This window comes from Humulus lupulus, chromosome 7 (assembly GCF_963169125.1).
Source record: "Humulus lupulus chromosome 7, drHumLupu1.1, whole genome shotgun sequence".
Taxonomy (NCBI): domain Eukaryota; kingdom Viridiplantae; phylum Streptophyta; class Magnoliopsida; order Rosales; family Cannabaceae; genus Humulus; species Humulus lupulus.
The window spans coordinates 106,284,200-106,292,793 of record NC_084799.1 but is presented as its reverse complement, the minus strand read 5'-3'; the positions used below and the strand labels follow the sequence as shown (position 1 = coordinate 106,292,793).

Sequence of the window (8,594 nt, the reverse complement as noted above, 5' to 3'; positions counted from 1 at the left end):
AGCTCCCAAATAACCTAGATGCCAAGGATCCAACCCTTGAGCGACTAGCCTTAATGGAAGAACAGATGAAGAGACTCATATTTGGAAAATGAGTTAATGAGTGTGATTCTAATGAGGAGCTTGAGCCTTTTGCACCTAACATTGTAGCAGCTTCGTATCCAATTGGCTTTAGGATGCCGACCATGCCTGCATATGATGGAAACACTGACCCGTCCAATCACCTCGGGATGTTCAAAACATTAACGATGGCCCACAACGTCGGGTTTGACTTAAGATGTATCTTGTTCCCCGCAACACTAACTGGACTGACCAGATTATGGTTCAACAAGTACAAGAAACATTCAATCACCTTATGGAAGAAACTTTCTTTTGAGTTTAAGAGACCATTCCGAGCTATGAAGGAAAATCGCATTGAAGTTGATTCGCTAGCTAACATCAAGCAACAACCTGGTGAGTCCTTGAAGGCATATCTGAACCGGTTCACCAATGCTAGCAACACGATCTAGGGATGTTGATGACATCTCCAAGTTCATGGCTATGAGGACATGGATCACAGTAGGATGTGATTTATGGAATGAACTCCGGCAGAAAGGAGTAAAGAGTGTAGATGAATTCTTAGCTCAGGCTCAGGAATGGATAAATATGGAGGAGGCACAATCTACTATCGCAGGAACCAGCCAGACCCTTGTCCAACCCGCTGGAGTGGCGGCGGATATTGCAACTACAGCTCAACCCACTACCCATAATAACCAAGCGAGGAGCAATAAGCGCAAGGGGACTGGTGAAGGAGACCAGAATGAAACAAAAAATAACAAGCCCGGTGAACAGTAAATTTCTATCTACACCGCCTATATTGACCTGATAGATACACAAGAGCGTATCTTTCTGGAAAACTCTAGTTGCCTTCCATGGAAGAAACCAGAGCGCTTGAGGCACCAAAAGCCGAAGAGAGACCCCGCCAAATTTTGTCGATATCACAACGACATCGGCCATAATACTGATGATTTCTGCCAGCTAAAAGATTAGATCAAAATTTTCATCTTGGCTGGACCGTTAGCCCAATATGCCCAAAACCGAGTAGTTCCCATTAAGCCAGCCGGGCAAAATATTCATCCAGCTTCAGAAAATCTGATCAGTCAACCCCGAGTTCAACCAGATCAGGGGAACCAAATTGTCCCCCCTCTAGTAGAAGGGGGGATATAACCACTATCGTCGGAGGACCACATTTGGCAGGCACCAGTAATGGGGCCCATAAAAGGTACATATAGCAACTAAAAACCCACAATGCCACTAAGTTCATTCCGTAGCAAGGGTTATTAAAATAATAGCGGTTGGAGAAACAAACATTCATTTTCAATGAAGAGGACACTAGCCACGTCCAGTTCCTACATAATGATCCGCTGGTGATAACCATTCAGCTCACCAATCGAAGAGTACAGAGAATATTGAATGATAATGGGAGCTCTGTAAATGTGCTATTCAGGTCCACCCTAGAAAAGATGGGGTTGTTTGTAACTGATCTTAAGGCAACTTCGATGACCCTATACGGATTCTCAAGAGAAGGAACAACAACTATAAGGACAATCAGACTCGTAGTGACATTAGGAGATGATGCGTGAGATATTGCTAAAATGCTTGAGTTCATCGTAATTGATTGTCCAGCTACATACAACATAATTTTGGGATGACCTGCACTAATGAATTTTGAGGCTATCACCTTAATCCGACATCTAGCAAAGAAGTTCCCCTCGACCTCAGGTATATGTATTGTAAGAGGAGATCAGCTCAGTGCCAAAGAATATTATAGCATTGCTATGAAGGAAATATCACAACTCAGGCAGCAAGCAATGGTCATCATTGAGGGGGATGAGGAGCCTCGGGTAATGGAAATTGCCCATAGGGCGGAAGAACCTTGGGAAAGAGGTAACAATGTCGCCCAACAAGATGACATCGATCCAAGATTAGGCAAAGACAGGTCTAAGATCCAAGAATTGTATGAGCTCAAAGAAATCAGTATCGACCTAGAAGTACCTAAAAGGGTGGTAAAGGTTGTAAAGAACCTTGGAATTGAAAGGAAGAAGTAGTTTGTCGTGTTTTGAGAAATAACCTTGATCTCTTCGCTTGGTCATGTGAAGGTATGTTTGGAATCAATCTGAATTTTATAATGCATAATCTGAATCTGGACAGGAATGTGCCTGCAAAGGTACAGAAATGAAGGCTATTGGGGAAGGAGCGATCGGAAGCTTTAAAGGAAGAAGTAGCTCGTTTACTTAAGTGTGGATTCATAAGGGAAGAAAAATATCTGACCTCAATTGCTAACCCTGTTTTGGTCCCAAAGCCCAATGGAAAGTGGAGAACTTTCATTGACTTCTCCAACCTCAATAATACCTGTCGTAAGGATTGTTTTCCACTACCTCAAATTGATTAGTTGGTAGATGCAATAGCCGCTCACGAGCTCGTATCTTTCATGGACGCATATTCAGGATATAACCAGATCATGATGAACCATGTAGACCAAGAGCACACTAGCTTCATGACTAAGCATAATGTATAAAACTACAAGGTTATGCCATTTGGGCTATAGAATGCTGGTGCAACGTACCAACGGCTGGTCAACAAAATGTTTGTTAACCAGTTCAGAAAAACATGGAAGTGTATGTCGACGATATGGTCATTAAATAAAAGACTTCCAGTAACCATGTATCCGACCTGGAAGAATGTTTTGTCATGCTAAAGAAATATGACATGAAGCTAAATCCTCAGAAGTGCACCTTTGGGGTTTCGTCAGGAAAATTTTTGGGCTTCATAGTCAACACAAGGGGGATAGAGGTAAACCCAGAGAAGATCAGGTCATTATTAGAAATGCCTTCGCCTAGGTCGCGTAATGAAGTACAGAGCTTGACTGGGAAAGTGGTGGCCTTAAAGCGCTTCGTTTCAAAATCGACTGATAAGTGTCTCCTATTCTACAACTTGCTTAGGGGAAAAAAGTTCGAGTGGATTGAAGAATACGAGCAGGCGTTTCAAAATCTAAAATCTCACTTGGCTAAACCCACCATATTACCAAAACCAACAACTGGAGAATGTTTCTTCTTATACCTAGTTGTGCCAGAAAATGAGACCAGCGCCATATTAGTTCGAGAAGAAAATAAGGCACTGAAACTGGTGTGCTACGTGAGTAAACGGCTTACGTGAGCTTAATCCAGATACCCTTTAATCAAAAAACTCGTGTTCTGCTTGATCTTGTCCTCAAGAAAACTTAGGCCATATTTCCAGTCCCACACCATCCACGTCTTCACCGATCAACCTTTAAGGCAGGTTTTGCAAAAACCTGAAACATTGGGACATTTGCTTGAGAGGGCCATCGAACTCAGTTAGTTTGAGATACTATATAAGCCACGCATATCAATCAAGAGTTAATCTCTTGCTAATTTTGTGGTAGAATGCATAGGTTTTTAGAACGAGCCAATGAGAGAACTGGTGAAAGAGTTGTGGAAATTTTTCGTTGATGGATCATCCAACGAAAATGGATCTGGAGGTGGGATAATTTTTATCTAACCTGAGGGAAATTGATTCCATACAGCCCTGAGGTTCAGATTTGAAGAATCCAATAATGAAGCAGAGTACGAAGCTCTATTGGCAGGAATACGCATGGCAAGAGAACTGAAAGCGAAGGCGATCTAATGTTATAGTGATTCTCAGCTCATGGTTAATTAGATATTGGGGGAGTATCAAGCTTGAGGTAGCAAAATGGTAACTTATCTAGCTAAGGTTAAAGATGAGTTGTTTGAGTTTGAGTTCTGCTCCAGTGAGCAGTTACCCCGCAAGTAGAATTTGAATGTTGATGCTTTAGCTCAACTTGCCACCACCAAAAAGGCAGATACATTAAACGTGGTCCCAGTTAATTTCTTAGAACAACTAAGCATAACGGAAGAACCGGTTGAGGTTAGAGTGGTTGACACAAAATAAACCTGGATAACCCCCACAGTGGAATACCTCACCACTGGTAAACTACCAAATGACCGAAAGGACACAAGAAAATTGTTATATTAAGTCCCACGGTATGTTATGGTTGAGGGAATTCTATGCCGATGAGGGCATTCGCTACCCCTCCTACGGTGTGTTCTGCCCGAGGAAGCACAGACTATCCTACATGAGATACATGAAGAATTCTGCAAAGACCACGCTGAGGGAAAAACCTGGCTCTAAAGATATTGAGGCAAGGCTATTGTTATCCTCCGCTAAAAAAGGACTCAACCTCATATGTACAAAAATGTGATAAGTTCCAACACTTTGCTACAATTGCCCGGGCAGCACCCATGGAGCTATCCATGATTTCATCGCCCTGACCATTCGTAGTATGGGGGATCGACCTGATTGGTTCACTACCAGCAAGAAAAGGAGGAGTTCACTATGCAATTTTTGCCATCGACTTCTTTACAAGGTGGATTGAGGATGATCCTTTGGCAACCATGAACCTCAAAGAAAGTCCTGGATTTCATCGTGAAGAACATCACATGTCGTTCTGGGCTCCCAAAGAAGATTGTGTCTGACAACAGAACTCAGTTTGATAATGATCTTTTCACGAACTTTTGTGAGAAGTACAACATAACCAAGAGTTTTTCTTCAGTGGTGTATCCATAAGTTAATGGATAGGTCGAGGCTGTAAATAAAACCCTAAAGGCAAGTTTAAAGAAACGACTAGATGAAGCCAAGGGACTATGGCCCGAGTAGCTCCCGCGAGTACTTTGGGCCTATAGGACCTCACATCGCACCTCCACGGGGCACACTCCCTTCTCTTTAACCTTTGAAAGTGAGGCTATGCTCCCAATTGAGGCACTGATGACGTCACATAGATAGAAAACCTTTGATCAGGATCAAAACCACAACTCGCTTAAGGCATCTCTGGATCTCATCGAGGAAAAATGGGAGGAGTCACAATTACAGTTTGCCCTTATCAACAAAGAATTACTCGTTACTTTAACTCAAAGATAAAAGGATGCAGACTCGGACTAGGCGACCTAGTGCTTCGAAGGGTATTTTTGGCAAGTTAAGATCCTAAAGATGGTGTATTGGGAGCGAACTGGGAAGGACCATACCAGATCATGGAAATATTACGTGAAGGAACCTTCAAACTAGCTCGATTAAGTGGAAAGTTTGTCCCATGGACAAGGAATGCTCTACATCTCAAAAATACTATTAGTAATAGGATGACTTGGTTAATTTTTAATGTTTTTAGTATTTTTCTATGTAAGGCTTATTTATAAAAGTCATTCTATTTTAATATCACTGGATTGCTACGTAATTTAAACGTAGAACCAATATTCTTAACTTATTCTTGCGATGTATTACATGCTCATTTTGTAAAAGCTACCTAGAATATTCATAAATTCTAATCTCTTGGGGGCATATAACCCTCATATAGTCTTTAAAATTATTTAGCACATTTAGATAAAATTTGGAACTTAGAATTTAGAAAATTGATTATTCAACGGCTTTTTAAAGCTCGAATTTAAAAAAAAAATCCGAATATGAACAAAGTTAAGAAAATTCAAAGAAACAAAACCTAGAATTCAACTAGGATATCCTAGATATAACCAAGTCTGAAGCCTGATTCCTAATAGGTATAACGCTACTAGGCGAGCAAACTCATGGATATAACCAGGTCTGAGGCCTGATTCCTAACAGGTATAACACTGTTAGACGAGCAAAATCTTGGTTATAACCAAGTTCGAGGTCTGATTCTTAAAGGATTTAGCCTTCTTTGACATTCCCGAGAGGTTTTAGCACTCTCTTCTAGATGGATTCTATGCATACATATGGATGGGCTAATTCCTTTAATGTCTCCAATGGTCCAACCTATGGCTTCTTTATGTTTTCTAAGGACATCTAACAATTTATCTTCTTGTTCTTTATATAAGGTGGATGCTATGATAACAGGTAAGGTTTCAAACTCTCCTAAAAAAACATATTTTAAATTTTCTGGCAAAGGTTTAAGGTCTAATTTTGGAGACTCAGAAATTGATTAAACATGATCTAAGGGTGAAAAAGGTTTAGCGTTGGTTTCATTTAAGGGTATAGACTCTAGCAAAGAATTCACATCATCATTCAAGTCATCAACATGCAAGTTCATACCAAAGTATTTTGCACAAAAGTCAAGTAAGTCTTTTCCATCATCTTCACAAATACTATCTATCATGTTAACTTCATGCACTTCCTCACACTCAATAGATTTAACAACATTAAATACATTCAATTCAACAGTAATATTTCCAAAAGATAATTTCAAAATACCATTACGAAAATTAATGATTGCATTAGATGTAGCTAAGAATTGTCTACCTAAAATGATAAGAATTTGAGCATGCACATTTTCCACAGGTTGAGTATCAAGAACAATGAAGTCAACAGGAAAATAAAATTTATCAACTTTTATCAAAACATCCTCTATAATGCCTCTAGGAATTTTCACAGAACGATCGGCTAATTGAAGAGTTATAGAAGTAGGTTTTAGTTCACCAAGATCAAGTTGCTTATAAACAGAATAAGGCAATAAATTCAAACTAGCACCCAAATCAAGTAAAGCCTTGTTAATAAAATGATCACCAATAATGCATGAAATTGTGGGACACCCAGGATCTTTATATTATAAGACTCTTATATTGGATAATGGAACAAGCTTGTTCAGTTAAAAACGCCATTTTAGGAACATTAGTTCCTTTAAAAATTTAGAGTAGGAAGGAATTTATTTAATGGCATCTAAGAAAGGGATATTGATACTAACTTGTTTGAAAACTTCTAAGATGTCATTATATTGGCCGCCTTTTTTTATTGGAAGTAATCTTTTTGGGAATGGGGCTTTTGGAATGAAAGGATGGATTGGAGTTTCTTTGTTTGAAGAGTCATTGGCATTATAACTAGAAGGTTGACTCTTTTCTTTTTCTTTTTCAACCTCAAGTATGTAATCAGGTTTGACAATGTTCTTTCCGGACCTAAGAGTTGAAATTCATTTGACTTCTCCATTATGACTAGACTTTCCTATCTCATATTGACCTTTTGGATTAGGGATAGGTTGACTAGGGAATGTTCCTTTTTCTCTATCAGCTAAACCAGTGGCGAGTTGTCCTACTTGTGTCTTGAGTTTGGTGTTGATTGAGACTGATTTTGTAGGATTTGTTGAGTGGATTGCATAAATTGTTGTAAAGTATCTTCTAAGGAAGGTTTCCTTTGTTGAGGATATAGTTGATTTTGTGGGGTATGAGTTTGGTTTTCCGTGTTGTATTGGTGCCCTTGATTCATTTGAGGTTGGTTTTGTCTCCATGAAAAGTTTGGATGGTTTCTCCAATTCGGATTGTAGGTGGATGAAAACGGGCTATCATTTGGTTTCCCATAAGCATGAAGAGCATTGGCCTCCTCAGAAAAGGCTTCTTGGTAGGAAATACATGATTGGGCGTTATGGCAAGGACTAGAACATATAGAACAAACATCTTTTCTTAGCTGTATTGGAGAATTTATAGTTTGTCTTATGGCTAAAGCTTCTACTTTTCTCGCTAATTTGTCTAAGGATGTTCTTAAGTCTAATTCATCTTTTACTTCATACTTTCCTCCTCTTTTGGGTGAATTAGTTGACCTAGACCTAGGATCAAAATAATTCCATTGTTTTGAATTGACAGATAAATTTTCAAGGGCACCCCAAGCCTCTTTTCCTTGAAATTTTAAAAAAAATTCGGTATGCATATATTAAATCATTTGATGATTAGAGGGAGTCAAACCATCATAAAAATAATTTACAAGTCTCCATTTTTCAAAACCATGATGAGTACATTTTACTAATAAATCTTTAAGTCTTTCCCAACATTCATAAAACTCTTCATTATCTTTTTGAAAAAACTCGGAGATTTCTCTCCTTAGACTATCAGTTTTAGACATCGAAAAAAATTTCAGCAAGAATTTATTATAAAGTTGATCCCATGTAGTTATAGACCCCGTGGGAAGGGAATTTAACCAAGCTTTTGATTTGTCTTTTAATGAAAAGGGGAATAGTTTTAGTTTGACCGACTCATCAGAAATTTTTTTAAATTTAAATGTTGAGCAAATTTCTAAGAAATCTTTGGCATGCATGTAAGGATCATCTCTATCCAACCCATAAAAAGATGGAAACAATTGAATGATTGATGGTTTAAGCTCAAAATGGGTAGCAGAAGTTGTTGGAAGAACAATACATGAAGGAGCATTAGATGAAATAGGTGCAAAATATTCAAGCAAAGTTTTTTCAGGCACAACATTTTCATCAACAGGATTAGTAATTGATTCCATGATGCTCAAATTTTTACTAACACTTTCAATTTCAAACAAAGATAAACGTCTTTTTACTAATCGATTTTTAGAGTTATGTTCCCAATGATGCATACAATTTTCACAGATAAGGCAATAAAGATAATCTCAAACCAGCAATTTTATGATGTGGAAGATCAGTTAAAACCGCAACCACAGAGCATACTTAGGATTTTTAGAGATTTCACAACAATATAATTCTTATGGTTTACTTGTCCCCAGGCCTATTTAATTCCGCTTACTCGCACACTACTAACAACTCC

General features: G+C 38.7%; 1 non-coding gene across 1 annotated transcript; it reads left to right on the top strand.

Annotated features, from left to right (window-relative positions):
- The first annotated feature begins 7,804 nt into the window (after nucleotides 1–7,804).
- Nucleotides 7,805–7,911, top strand: LOC133793110 (small nucleolar RNA R71). The gene has a single exon (XR_009874570.1). It is a non-coding gene; the product is annotated as a small nucleolar RNA R71 (small nucleolar RNA).
- The last annotated feature ends 683 nt before the right edge of the window (nucleotides 7,912–8,594 follow it).